Genomic DNA, 15,038 nt, shown 5'->3' with positions numbered 1-15,038 from the left:
GTCTGACTCAATTTTGGCTCAGGTAGTGATCTCAGGGTGGTGGGATCGGTCTCTGTACTGGGGGAGGAGACTTCTTGGGATTCTCTCTCTTCCTCTCCCTCTGTTCCTCCCCCAGCTTGTGCATTTGCTCTAAATAAACAAAATCTTTTTTAAAAAGAGAAGTATTTTGATTATAGGGAGGAAGAAATGTGACTTTGGAAATAAGAAGGGGAGGGATTAGGAATGTTTCTGAGGAACAATGCCCTAGTGTAAGTCTGGTTGTCAACACTGAGAAAGCAAAACCAGCTTAACTGGAACCCTGGATATGGGAGGATGATTAATTGTAAATCCCAGACCTATTTTACTCAAGGCCTGGAGCAGCAGCATCACAGGGGAGTTTATCAGAAATGCAGAGTCTCAGGCCTACCCCAGACCTATTGAATCAGCATCTGCATTTTAACATATTAAAAAACAGATTTAGACATCTAACTCCAGTGCTTATAATTTTATACATCTGAGGTGAAGTATTTCTAGTAAGTTCTTATATGATGCTCATCCTTATGCTTTGCTGGTCCATGCACTATACTTTGAGAACCACTGCCCTTGTATATGGGGGCTGGAGAGAGCAAGATATAGGGTGTAGACATGCTTCCTACTTTATTCAGGATTCAAACAGAAGATGAAGTCGGCTTGAGCCTGCAGGCAGAGATTATCAGTTGGTTCCGCCTTGAAGAGCTAGCAATATAATTTCTTCCTATACATGAGCAGGCCTTGTACATTATTTTAGTAATTTCTGGATACGCTGTATTAGTCAAGGGTTCTCCAGAGAAACAGACCCAATAGGATGTGTGTGTATGTGTGTATATATCCATCTGGAGAAAGACAGAGGGAGGCAGTCATTATAAGGAACTGGCTGAGACAATTATGGAAGCTAAGAAGTCCCAAGATCTGCAGTCAGTAAGCTGAAGACACAGGTGAGCTGATGTGTAGTTTCCAGTCTGAGTCCAACGGCCTGAGAACCAGGAGAGCCAATGGTGTAAGTTCCATTCAAAAAGCCAGCAGGCTGGAGACCCAAGAAGAGATTTCAGTCTGATTTCAGTCTGAGTCTGAAGACCAATAAAGAGCAGTGTCCCAGATGAATAATCAGGCAGGAGGAGTTTTACTCAGCCTTTTTTGTTCTATTACAGTCTTCCAGTAATTGGATGAGGCCCAACCACATTATGGAGGGCAGGTTGCTCTACTCAGTCTACCAATTCAAACGTTCATCTAATCAAAGTACACCCTCAGAGACATATGCAGAATTATGTTTGGCCAAATGTCTGGGCACCTTGTAGCCCAGGGAGAGTGAGATATAAAATTAACCATCTACACGCATAGTTTTGGTTGCTACTGTGAATTTTTAAATCATTATTACCTTGTTTAAGTGGCTGTGGTAGCTATATAGAAACAGTTTTGGTGCCTTGATCTTGTGTGTATAAATTGCTGACAAAATCTTCTTCCTGAAATTTATTTCTTTAAGAAGATTTATTTATTTATTTATTTATTTATTTATTTATTTATTTGAGAGAGAGAGTGAGAGAGAGAGAGAGCATGAGAGCGGGGAGGGTCAGAGGGAGAAGCAGACTCCCCACTGAGCAGGAAGCCCCATGGAGGGCTCAATCCCAGCACTCCGGGATCATGACCTGAGCTGAAGTCAGACACTTAACCAACTGAACCACCCAGGCACCCCCTTAAAATTTATTTTGTAGATGTTTTTGTATTTTCCATGTAGACAATCATATCATCTGGAGATAACTTTCTTCCTTTCTTTCTAAACAATACACACCTTACTTATTCTTCTTACCTGAGATTGTAGACTGGTTAGAAGTACTGAATTTGTTGGTAACTTTCTTTCCTGGTTTCAGTTATAGCTATGGAATGTATGGAATAATCTTAAGTTATCGCACATCTCTGGATCTCAATTTCATCATGGTAGTTAGCCCTAGCATGTACCTTCATACTGGTTGTCCTTTGAAGAACTGTTGTGAGAATTAACAAAATCTTGATGGAAGGTACTTATAATTTCTCTGGCTTTTATGTCTCCCTTTCTGGCATGAGGTCACTTCCCCTTCTTTTAAACTTAGCTGTATATTAAACAATTTCTGTTAAATCTTATCCGGCATTTCTGTGTTTGCAGCAGGATGGGGCCTATTGGCATCAGCTCATTTCTCCAAACTCTAGGAAGTCGTCTAGGTCAGTTTCCCTTATGTTGTAATCTAAGTATGACTTGTACCAAGTCACCTGGGATGCTTGTTTTAAAAGGCCTATTCCTGGACACCCTAGGCCAGAGCAACTAAAATAGATATGACTCCGAGGAATCTGCATTTTAAATGAAAACATGGCACCTCTGCACATTAAAGTTTAGCAGCCACCTTTTTGGGATTACCAAATTAGTGCTCCAGGACAGAAAAGACAACCAAAGCCCTCCTGGGAGTAGAATGCCAATTATATAGCTTTCTTTACTGGATTTCCATATGAATAAATCCTCAGTCTCACAACTGTAAGAGGAAATCCTCAAAATGCTAAAGTAATTGTGCTTTTTCCCTGAATTTCAGAGCATTGTTGACTTTCTGATTCTGCTTGCCTTAATAATGAATTCTTAAGTGGTAGAGTGCCTGTTGTGTGCACTTCCCTAGCAGAGCTGAAACAAGCAAGGCGATTTCAAGCAGAGCAGAGAGACACTGAACCACAAATCTGGTTTAGTTTAGGTGAAGAAAAGAAGGAGGAATTTTCCACTTTAAGCTTACTGGAGGCTGTAGTGACACTACATTCCATCTGTTTGAAAAACCTTCTTACACCAATTAAATGTGGCATATTTTGATTTAGCTTCCAATAAGTTTAGATTGTGTAATTCAAAGCTTTTCTGTTTCAGGAGACATTCTCTACCACATTACAGTTTAGTACCTAACCCAGTGAGTTCAGTGGTTGCTAAGGGACTATTCAATATGTGTTTGAACTATCAAAGCTGTACCTTGAATTGACAAAGAGTTAAGGTTAAGAGATGCAATCAGGCAGCTGGGAAATGTCCTCCTGAACGTAAAAGGATGATCACAGGGTTGAGTGTAGAGGCATGGTGCTAATGAGTATTTTTTTCCTCTCTTGACAAATTGAAATAAAGAATCAGGTATGCTTAGCATTCAGCTAACTAATTTTGAACTTTGGGAAAGAAACTCAGCATCTTGTTATGGATTGTTTGAGAAACTGAGGTCTTTATCAATAGAGGGAAGATTCCTCCTGCACAGGCAACAGCTGAGAACAGTCATATAATTGAGAGAAGGAGCCCAAGAAATATCTCTGAGGGGACTGGGATGTGCAGGAGGCAATGATACTTCTTATACATAAGGAAGATTCCACTGGCAGAAGAGTCTTGCCCCATCCTGATCTCAGAGAGGCTCTATATAAACGCCCAATTCTTAGCAAGTATTCTGAGGATTGAACACAAGCCACGCCTGCCCATTCACTAGGTACTAGCAACTAACACACACACACACACACACACACACACACACACACAATCTCTCTCTCTCTGCCCCCCTCCTATTTACTCAGAGTCTAGGTGAATGAAATAATTTCCCAAGTGTAGCATCCCTCAGCAGGACCAGTTCTGAGGACCTCTTGACACCTATCTTTGAACTACAAAAGCTTTTCACAGAAAATTAGCCAAACATGTCAGGACTAAAACCATTCTTGCAAAAAGTTGAAATTATTTAAAGGAAAAGGGTAGATTTAGAAGAAATGTTCTATTTAGGAAAGACAGTGGTTATATTAAGTAGTGGCTGATATGTAGGATTAGCAAGCAAAACATGAAATTGGCTTTAGGTATGTGGGTTCTTTTAATCTTGCTTTAGATCATAACCTATTAGGTCAGTAGCATTTATTAATGAGCAATTTTAATAAAGAAGCATGTAGATATTTTCAGTAAAATAGAAAGCAAAACTGAGTTTGAAAGTATGCCAAATATATGTAATACATTTTACCCATTTATCAAATAACTCGGGAAAGAGAGGGGCAAAACCGTAAAATTTCTTGCTTAGCAACAGACTGGTAGTTAATCGGAGTCCAGGTTCCTAGGTTTTCATCCCAGTGCCTATACTACACTATGTTTTGTAATCTTTCATTCACTTTATTTTGCCTGTGAAGAAAATAGTTGCTTAGAGCTTAAAGCCATTACCAAGGCACTCCTATCTATCCTAAAGTATAATCTAAACATTGTCTAAGCAAAAGAAATAAAAGGGATCCAAATTGAAAATGAACAAGTTAAATTGTCTCTGGTTGAAGAGGACATGATCTTATATATAGTAAACCCCAAAGACTCTACAAAAAAACTCAGAATAAATGAATTCAGTAAATGTGCAAGACACAAAATCAGTGTTTAACAATCCATTGTGTTTCTATACACCAACAATGAACTCTATGAAAAAGAAATAAAGAATGCAATCCCATTTACAATAGCATGAAAAAGAATAAAATCCATAAATATAAATTTAACTGAGGTAAAAGGTCTATACACTGAAAACTATAAGATGTTGATGAAAGAAAGAAAGAAATTGAAAGAAGACACAAGTAAATGGGAAGATATCTGTGTTCATGGATTGGAGGAATTAACATTATTAAAATGTCCATACTACCCTAAGTGATCTACAGATCCAGTGTAATCCCTACCAAAATTCCAATGGCATTTTTTATAGAAATAGAAAAAATAATCCTAAAATTCATATGAAACCACAAAAGACTGGAGTAGGCAAAACAATTTTGAGAAGGAAGACAAAGCTGGAGACCTCATGCTTCCTGATTTCAAACCATATTAGAAAACTATAATAATCAGAACAGTATAGTACTGGCATAAAAACAGACACATAGACCAATAGAGCAGAAGAGAAAGACTGAAAATAAACCCACACATATGTGGTCAACTACTCTATGACAATGGAGAATACACAATGGAGAAACAATAACCTCTTCAATAAACGGTGTTGGGAAAACTGGATAATCCCATGAAAAAGAATGATATTGGACCCTTCTCTTACACCATCCACAGAAATCAAAATGGATTAAAGACTTAAATATAAGACTTGAAACTTAAAATTCCCATGGCAGTGGGGGAGGAGGACAGAGAAAAAGCTCCTTGACATTGGTCCGGCAATTTTTTTTTTTGGATTTGACACCAACGTGCAGACAGTGAAAGCAAAAAATAAACAAGTGGGACTACACCAAACTAAAAAGTTTCTGAACAGCAAAGGAAACATTCAACAAAATGAAAAGGCAACATACAGAATAAGAGAATATATTTGCAAACCATATTCTGAAAATGGTTTAATATCCAAAATACATAAGAAAATCATACAACTCAGTAGCAAAAAAAAAAAAAAAAACAAATAATGATTAAAAATGGATAAAGGACCTGAATAGACATTTTATCAAAGATCTACAAATGGCCAAAAGTACATGAAAAACTTCTCAACATCACTAGTCATCAGGGAAATGGAAATCAAAACCACAATGAGAAATCTTTTCATACCTGTTATAATGGCTAGCATGAAAAAGACAAGAGAGAACAAGTGTTGGTGTGGAGAAAAGGGAAACCCTTGTACAACTATTGGTGGAAATTTACATTAGTACAGGATCTCAAGGAGAAATCTGCACTCCCATGTTCGCTGCAGCATTATTCACAATAGCCAAGATATGGAAACAACTTGTCTGTCAACAGACGAACGAATAAAGAAAATGTGATATACACACACAGGCACACAAAGAAATGTTTCTCAGCCATAAAAAAAAAATGAAGGAAATCATGCCATTTGCAATAACATGGGTAAACCTAGAGGACATCATGATAAGTGAAATAAACCAGACAGAGAAAGACAAATACTATATGATCTCAGTTATATGTTGGAATTTAAAAAGTCGAGGTCATAGAATCAGAGAGTAGAAAAGTATTTACCGGGGCGCCTGGGTGGCACAGCGGTTAAGCGTCTGCCTTCGGCTCAGGGCGTGATCCCGGTGTTGTGGGATCGAGCCCCACATCAGGCTCCTCCGCTATGAGCCTGCTTCTTCCTCTCCCACTCCCCCTGCTTGTGTTCCCTCTCTCGCTGGCTGTCTCTATCTCTGTCGAATAAATAAATAAAAAACATTTAAAAAAAAAAAAAAAAAAAAAGAAAAGTATTTACCAGAGACCGGGGGTTGGGGGAAATGGTGAGACACTGGTCAAATAAAACAAACTTTTAGCTATAAGATGAATAAGTTCTAGAGATGTGATGTATAATAGGGTGACTATATTTAATTTATAATGTATTATATACTTGAAATTTGCTAAGAATAGATACTAAGTGTTCTCACCACACCAAGAAAAAGGCAACTAATTCTGTGATGGATGTGTTCATTAACTTGATTGTGAAAGTCATTTCCCAATGTGTACATATATCAAAGCATCACTTTGTACCTTAAATATATACATATATAATTTTTATTTGTAAAAAAAATAAAAATTAAACTCTTCAGTCATACTGGCCTCATTTCAATTGCTCAGTAGCAACATGCGTCTACCATTTAGGACAACGCAGTATTCAATCATGTTTTCAAGGGATTTGCAATAATAACAAAATATGCAATCTAAGATTTCTATAGAGCGAAGGAAGTCACTGAGAATAAGGATATAAAGGTTTCAGTGGATTAGAAGTTTAGATTATAGGGGCACCTGGCTGGCACAGTCAGAAATGCGTGCAACTCTTAATTTTGGGGTTGTGAGTTTGTGCCCCACGTTGGGTGCAGAGACTATTTAAATAAAACTTTAAAAAATTTTAAGAAGTTTAGATTATAAAATATCTGGAAATGTAGAGGCACAAAGCTAAGAGTGTGAACAACTAAGTGGGAGTAATAAGAGAAGGAGGCATGCTTTGGATGTTCATACTGACAACATGTCATGATGACAACATCCAGAGTAGAACCACACAAGTCTTGGTTGCAGTGGAATGGGAATGGGAAAAAAGATCATTAGAAGTAAAGAGGGTGAGAAACTGAGGTTATGGGGCTTTGATTGGGTCACCCACCATAGATGCTTAAGTCATGGCAGGTGGTAACAGGAATAGGGGAAAAGAAAGAAGCCATGAGCCAAGAGTCCAGGCCTCCAATGAAGGAGGAAATTTGAGCAAGATGTCAGTAATGACTGCAGAAGCGGTAACTAGAGTTATGGTCTTGTACGGGCTTGTGGCATAGGCTACAAGGGTGAGAGAGCTACAAGGATGCTGGGCATTTTTTAATGAGGCAGGAATTAAATGGGAGTCTGAAAATGTCAGGAGATGCAGTTTCCAGTGTCCATGGGAGAGCAAATAGGAAAGGGAGAGAAAAATTTTAAGGATGGACATTAGAAAGGACAATTTCCAACCCAAGACTTTTGTCACAGTTGAGTGCAGAGTGACAAGCCAGATATGACCTTGGCCAGCAGCCCCTGGGCCTTAGGAAATACCTGGTAGGAAGAAGAGACAAAACATTAAATAAAATACAGTTGCATTGTTCCAGGGATGAATGTTGACTTGGGAAAATGGAAACAGAAACTAGGAAGGGTTTGTAAAGTGGTTGATACGAGCATATCTCTCAGTTGGCACAGTAAGGCCAGTAACTAATGAACAGTACAGTCTCCCTGCATGATGCCATGGTGTCAAGGAGAGCCGTAAAGGGAGCCAGCCTAGGACCCAGAGTGAAAAGCCATCTCTAGTCTTCACAGGAAAAGAGCTTCCTATATGAGCAGTGACTCTACTTGGGGACATAAATACACACCCACATACACCAATACAAAATGGAAACACTTTTATTAAACAGTTTTTAGTAAACGAGGACCTAACAGATGAGGTAGCAGAACCAGAGTAGCTCCCTGCAGAAACACAAAGAACAGGACACATAGGGCTCAGAAAGCCATTTGAGTCCAGGGACCAGCACCCTCTTGAAGTAAGCCCGGACTCAGGGATGCCCTAGCCCCCAGCCAGGGGCAGCTGCTTGGAGGCCTTGGCTCTGAGCAATCTTGAGGCCAGAGTCTGGGCTCAATGAAATTGAGCTGGAGGAAATGAAAGAGCTACTGATGAGGCCTCAGGAAGAAGCAGGCAAGTGTGATAGTTTCCTTCTATCGGTGCCTCCCGGTTTCCCGGATCCATTCAGACCTCTGCTCATGACCGTGCAGGCTCCCTCTGGTTGCGTCCAGATAGATCGAGCCTGGCAACCACTCTAGAGCAGCTCCCCCATAAATGCTTCAGGTGTGTCCATGCTCTCAGAGGACATGTCTATGGGTCTCACTGTGTGAGGCATTCTTGAAGGGCAGCTTTCCCACCAGGAGCTCCCAGCACAGCATCTGCACGCCAGATCCGTCTCCTCCCGGTGTTCCTCCTGCAGTCATTTCCAAGGGGTAGGTAGTCCAGATGATGGCATGATGTTTTGGTTTTTTGTTTTGTTTTGTTTTGTTTCTAGAATAGGATACAGCAGAGTGCTGAGCAGAGGGCTCATAGCCAGGAAGGTACTTCCTCCTGACCCTCAATTGAGCAGAGAGCTGCAAGGCCCCAGGAAGCTCTGGACGGTGTCCTCCTTGGAAGGGATCCTCTGCTGAGGAGAGACACAGCCTTCAACTCTCCCCCACCCAGGTGGTCTGCTACAAGCGCAGCCACGGGCACAGCACAGAGGCGCTCCTGGGGAAGATGGGCAGGGGCAGGGCCCTGAACAGGCACTGGTCTATCACGAAGAGAAAACTTTGCACCTCGTTTTTACAAAATTATACGTGTACAGACAAATGATAGGATAAAGGACACAGGAACAGCATGTGTCCACTCTGGTAATGTAATCAAACTGGTATGTGATCCTTGAACCAGTTCTGAAGGGGGCTCAATGTGAGGACATGGTTATTTTTATACCTTTCTACACACTAAATTTGTTAACCTGAGGTAACACTGATTATCTCATATACTCTGAAAATTAGCCTCAAGTTAACCACGAAAAGGAATTCCAAAACACCCCAACCAGTGACAGCAGCATTAGAAAAAACCCATAGTGATAACTCTGAAACCCACACACACCCGCATGTGTTCATTCTGGTCCACCTATGAACATTCTAGTGGCTTCAACACAAAGAAATGGGAAGACATTCCATGCTCATGGATTGGAAGAAAAAATGTTGTTAAAATGTCTATACTACCCAAAGCAATCTACACGTATTCAATGCAATCCTTATCAAAATATCAATAGCATTTTTACGGAACTAGAACAAACAACCCTAAAATTTGTATGGAACCACAAAAGACCCTGAAAAGCCAAAGCAATCTTTTTTTTAAAGATTTATTTATTTATTTGAGGGAGAGAAAGAGAGAGAACACAAGCAGGAGGGGCAGAGGGAGAGGGAGAGAGAATCTCAAGCATACTCCCCACTAAGCACAAAGCCTGATGCAATGTGACGCGTGATCCCACAACCCTGAGATCATGACCTGAGCCAAAACCAAGAGCTTGATGCTCAATCGACTGTGTCACCCAGGTGCCTCCCAAAACAATCTTGAAAAAGAAAAGCAAAGCTAGAGGCATCACAATTCTGGACTTCAAGTTATATTACAAAGCCATAGTAATCAAAACATGGTACTAGCACAAAAATAGACACATAGATCAATGGAACAGAATGGAAAACCCAGAAGTAAACCTGCAATTATATGGTCAATTAATCTTCAACAAAGCAGGAAAGAATATGCAATGAGAAAAAGATAGTCTCTTCAAAAACTGGTGTTGGGAAAACTGGACAGCTACATGCAAAAGAATGAAACTAGACCACTTTCTAACACCATACACAAATATAAATTCAAAATGGATGAAAGACCTAAATGTGAGACCTAAAACCATAAAAGCCTAGAGGAGAACACAGGCAGTAACTTATCTGACATTGGCTATAGCAACTTTTTTCTACATCTGTCTCCTGAGGAAAGGGTAACAGAAGCAAAAATAAACTATTGGGACTTCATCAAAATAAAAAGTTCTGCACAGTGAAGGATACCATCAACAAAACTAAAAGGCAACCTATGGAATGGGAGAAGATAATTTGTAAATGACATATCTGATAAAGGGTTAGTATCCAAAATATATAAAGAAATCATAAAACTCAACACACAAAAAACAAATAATCCAGTTTAAAAATGGGCAGAAGACATGAACAGACATTTCTCCAAAGAAGACATGCAGATGGCCAACAGACACATGAAAAGATGCTCAACGTCACTCATCATCAGGGAAATGCAAATCAAAACTACAATGAGATATCACCTCACAGCTGTCAGAATGGCTAAAATCAACAACACAAGAAACAACAGGTGTTGGTGAGGGTGTGGAGAAAAAGGAACACTAGTGCACTGTTGGTGGGAATGCAAACTGGTGCGGCCACTGTGGAAAACAGTATGGAAGGTCCTCAAAAATAGAGCTACCCTATGACCCAGCAATTGCACTATTAGGTACTTACCCAAAAGATACGAAAATACAGATCTGAAGGGGCACATGCACCCTGATGTTTACAGCAGCATTATCAACAATAGCCAAACTATGGAGAGAGCCCAAATGTCCATCAACTGATGCATGAATAAAGAAGATGTGATGTATATATATACAATGGAATATTATTCAGCCATAAAACAGTGAAATCTTGCCATTTGCAACAATGTGGTTGGAGCTAGAGAGTATAATTCTAAGTGAAGTCAGTCAGTCGGAGAAAGACAAATACCATATGACTTCACTCATATGTAGAGTTTAAGAAACAAAACAAATGAGCAAAGGAAAAAGAGAGGGGGCAAACCAAGAAACAGACACTTAACTCTAGAGAACAAACTGATGGTTACCAGGGGAGGGGGTTGGGGGGATGGGTGAAATAGGTGATGGGGATTAAGGAGCACACTTGTCCAGATGAGCATGGGGTGACATATGGAAGTGGTGAATTACTATATGGTACACCTGAAACTAATACAACACTGTATATTCCCTAACTGGAATTAAAATAAAAACTTTGAAAAATGATTTTAAAAAATTCCAGTCACTTTACAGTGACATTCACAGTCCTTTACCAGATCAAGTAGTAAGATTTCTTCTCTGTGTTTTTTCTCTGAGTTGATGATGAGTTCAACTTGGTTGTTTGTAATATTTTGTTTTACTTCTACTTCCACCCCTAAATAACTGCTGAGCTGGGCATAGAGAAGCCCCTCTACAGAGGATTAAGGAAGCTGAGCAACACCTGTCAGAAAGAATTAGGCATCAACAGGGAAGCCCACGCAGCTACACAATCCTCCCCATTCCACACAGAAGATGAATAATCAACCAAGTGGACCAGGAGCAAAAGAAAGTGAGTGATGGGCATTCCAAACCACATAAAGAAAGCTACTGTTGACTTTTTTTTAAATTAAAGCCCTCAACCACTTTCAGTGGTGTAGAACAATGTGCTGATTTGTATATGGATCCTTATCTCCATATCTACAATAAGATAACTTCATAAAACACTATACTTAGTATTCTGATTTCTTACAAGTTTCAAATATTTCAAAAGTCAGGACTTCATATTTCTTACAAAGAGTTATGCTCCTCAAGGGTAGAGACAACGTTTTAGAAGGAAGAAGGCTTTCAGTAAATGTTTGCAGAGCTACCTTCAAGTACCACACCTGACACTGGATGGCAGTAAACATTTATAAAAGATAGAGGGGAAAAGGCCCTTTTCATCTCCCAACCACCCCACCCCCATCCTCAACATTAGTTTCCTATTGCTGCTCTAACAAATTACCACACCTTTAGTGGTTTAAACAACACAAATTTATTATCATATAGCTCTGTGGGTCAGAAGTCCAACAGGGTATCACAGGGTTGAAACCAAGCTGTCAGCAGGGCTAGGTTCCCTTCTGAAGGCTGTAAGGAACAACTTGTTTTCTTGCCATTTCTGGCTTCTGGAAGCTGCATTCTTTGGCTTATAGTTTCCTTCCTCCATATTCAGAGCCGGCAATGGCCTGTTGAGTCTTTCCCACATGACGTCACTCTGACATTGGCTCTTCTGGTTCCATTTTTAAGGTCCCTTGTGATTATACTGGGGCCTACCTACATTATCTAGGACAACCTCTCTATTTGATAGTCAGCCTTAATTCCATCAGCAACCTTGATCCTCCTTTGCCTTGTAAGGTAACCTACTCACAGGTTCCAGGGAGTAAGATACACACACACACATGGCAGGGGGCATTATTTGCCTAGCACACCCTCTCGAAAAAATAACCAATGATAAATCATCAAAGGCATGGCAGCAATGACAGGAAGAAGTCATGCAAGCATTTCTTTTTCTTTATCATCAACATCTTTCCCTCCTTTGTTGTTTAATATTCTAAAGAGAGCTTTCCAGGGCAAACTAAAGATCAAGCTATGAAGGTTTTCCCAAGTTCACAATAACCACTAAGTTTCTCTCCTGGATGAATTCTTAGATATAGAGAAAGGCTCTAGGCTACGTCCTTTTCTAATAAAACTCTTTAAAAGTAAGCAATGATCTGTCACAAGAAGTTGTCTCACAGCATTGATACTTTAAGGGGATTTCCCTTCAGCATGAATTTTCAGATGCCAGGCAAGAGGATTCCTTAGACCAAAAGACTTTCCACGGTAGTCACATTCCAAAATTCTTTCCCTAGTGTGAGTTTTCTAACGTCAAGCGGGGAGGGCTCACTAGCACAAGGCCTTCCCACATCTGTTCCACTCACCCTGCCTAGCACAAACCCTCTGGCGCTCAATGAGGACTGAGCCACGGCTAAATGCTTTCTAATACCACATGCTCCTCAGGCTCCTCGCCAGTGTGGTTCCTCACGGCTCTCCTGCCTTCTGTGCCCTCAAAGGGTTTTTCTCCAGTGTGAGTTGGTATGCAAGAGAAAACTGAAGCACTGGGCGAAGGCCTTCCCACATTTTTTGTGCTCACAGGGTTTATCTGAAGGTTTATCTGAATTCACCGGTGCCGCATGAGGTGCGATCTGTACTCGAAGGCTTTCTCATGGTTGATACACTTGTATGGCTTTTCCCCAGTGTGGATGGTGTCATGTTGGATGGGGGATCTGTCCTGGCAGCCATAGGGCTTCTCTCCAGTATTAATGTGCTGGTGCCACACGAGGTGTGACCCATGGATAGAGGCTGCTCCACACTCATTGCTCTCAGAGGGCTTTTCAGGGTCCTCCTTGTGTAATAAGGTAAGGAAGAGCTGTCACAAAAGGCTTTCCTGCATTCCCTGTACCCAAAGGGTTTTTCTCTAGTGTGCATTATTTTATGCTGGACAAAAGCACAGTGGCATGTGAAGGCCTCTCCACATTCACTCCACTCATTGGGCTTCTTCCTCGTATGGAAGAGTGTCGAATGAGGTGTGCTCTGTCGAGAAACTCTTTGTAGCACTTGTGCTCATAGGACTTCTTTCCAGAGTCAGTCTGCTGATGTTGAACAAGGAGGAAATTCCTGTTATCCCCTTCCCCAAAGTCCTTGCATTTGTAGGAATTCTTCCCTGGGTGAAGCATGGGGTCTTTACTTGGTCAGGATGAACCCTGTTCATAGGCAGAATGTCCTGGAGAGAACAACTGCCATAAAACCCTTGAGCCCGTGCTATCAGCTGTCCCCAGACTGTGGCATTCGAAGCTCATTTTCCAGGGAGAGCCTTCTGGAGGATTGGCCATGCTCTCAAGCACCTTTCCTGCATTTCTGAAGGCCCTTCCTTGCTGACCCCTGGCTCTCCCACTCTGGACCCCCCTGAGGCTCCTGGAGTTAGTTGTCCTTGGAGCAAGGCTCCTGCGTGGTAGGCTCTGTGGTGTCAGGTTTTGCTTGGTCGCCTAAAGGGAATCTTGTATATAAAAGGTGGCTATTAGGAGATAGATGGAGAAGAAGCAAAATTACCACTTGAGGGGGAAATGAAGATAAAAATAGTGTCTCTGTGCCTGCTGTGTTTTGACATTTCTGAAACCTCTGTTTGCAATTTCTTTCTCTTCTGATCCTTGGGTTTCTGACATCTTTAAAGGGAAATCCAGGAAGATAGGCTCAGGCAGGGGACAGAGGGACTAGAGTGAAAACTGCTCCTTGAAGTGCAGATTGGGGATGAGTGGATATCATCTCAAAGTCAAGGACTATCTTCTAAATTGAGACTCACCATATTGGCCAACTTCTCCTTCCTTGCCAAAGCCTGAGAGGCTGGGATAATGAAGTGAGTGGGGCAGGTCTGACACGTGGGCTGCACTCAAGGAATGGTAGTTGCTTCTCTTGGCACTGACCCACGAGAGAAGGGGGGAAAGGAACGGCTTTCTCCAGCTGCCAGTGCCATATGATGAGTGGTCTATGCCCCTCTACAGTCATCTCATGTAACTGGAGGATCTTGTCCATACCTTAGGAAACAAGGAACAGCCCTGGGAGGTAGGCCTCTGGGAACAACTGAGCTTTAAACCTTTAACTTAGACTGTGTGTTCCTCTAAAGGATACCAGGTGACAGTAATGATAAATGCCTTCTGAATGCCAGACTCACCTTTCTTCTTGGAAAATAGCTTATCACTAAGGGCCTCTGTTGTGGGGGCTCTGAGGACCCCTTGGTCCCTGGGCCAGCCAGCTTCCTTCTTGTGGAAATCTGGGATAAGGATCTCAGATTGAGGCCAGCCTATGATGGGCACTGGAGTGAAAAGCTGAGGGAAATAGAGACTCGGGTGGCCCTTTCCTGCTTCCAGGATGCCCACGCAGGAAAGCCCAATTGCAGAGAGAGACTGAGAATAAGGATGTAGAACTCGCAGAGAAAAGTAGAGGCAAGGAATCTGGGGGCATCAGAGAGTGATCTGCAGCAGAAAGAGCCAATCAGCTGCATAGAGAAGAAACACAGAAGCCATGACAAGAGACACGGAGGCCAAGGCATATCGTGGTTCCTTTCAGTTCCTGATTTCAGACTCTCACAGGGCCCAGCTGGACATTCTGCCCTTGGCTTCTGCAGTATCTCCCCCTTCCCTTCCAGTAAATTCTCCCTGTGTTTTGAACCATTTTGAAGG

General features: G+C 41.4%; 1 long non-coding RNA gene across 1 annotated transcript in view; it reads right to left on the bottom strand.

The window, feature by feature from the left end:
• The window catches only part of LOC125281236 (uncharacterized), a 55,369-nt gene that overhangs the window by 35,672 nt on the left and 4,659 nt on the right, over positions 1–15,038 (bottom strand). The gene's annotated exons all lie outside the window — the stretch shown is intronic.

This window comes from Ursus arctos, chromosome X (assembly GCF_023065955.2).
Source record: "Ursus arctos isolate Adak ecotype North America chromosome X, UrsArc2.0, whole genome shotgun sequence".
Classification (NCBI taxonomy): Eukaryota; Metazoa; Chordata; class Mammalia; order Carnivora; family Ursidae; genus Ursus; species Ursus arctos.
This window is presented reverse-complemented; position numbering and strand designations above follow the sequence as displayed.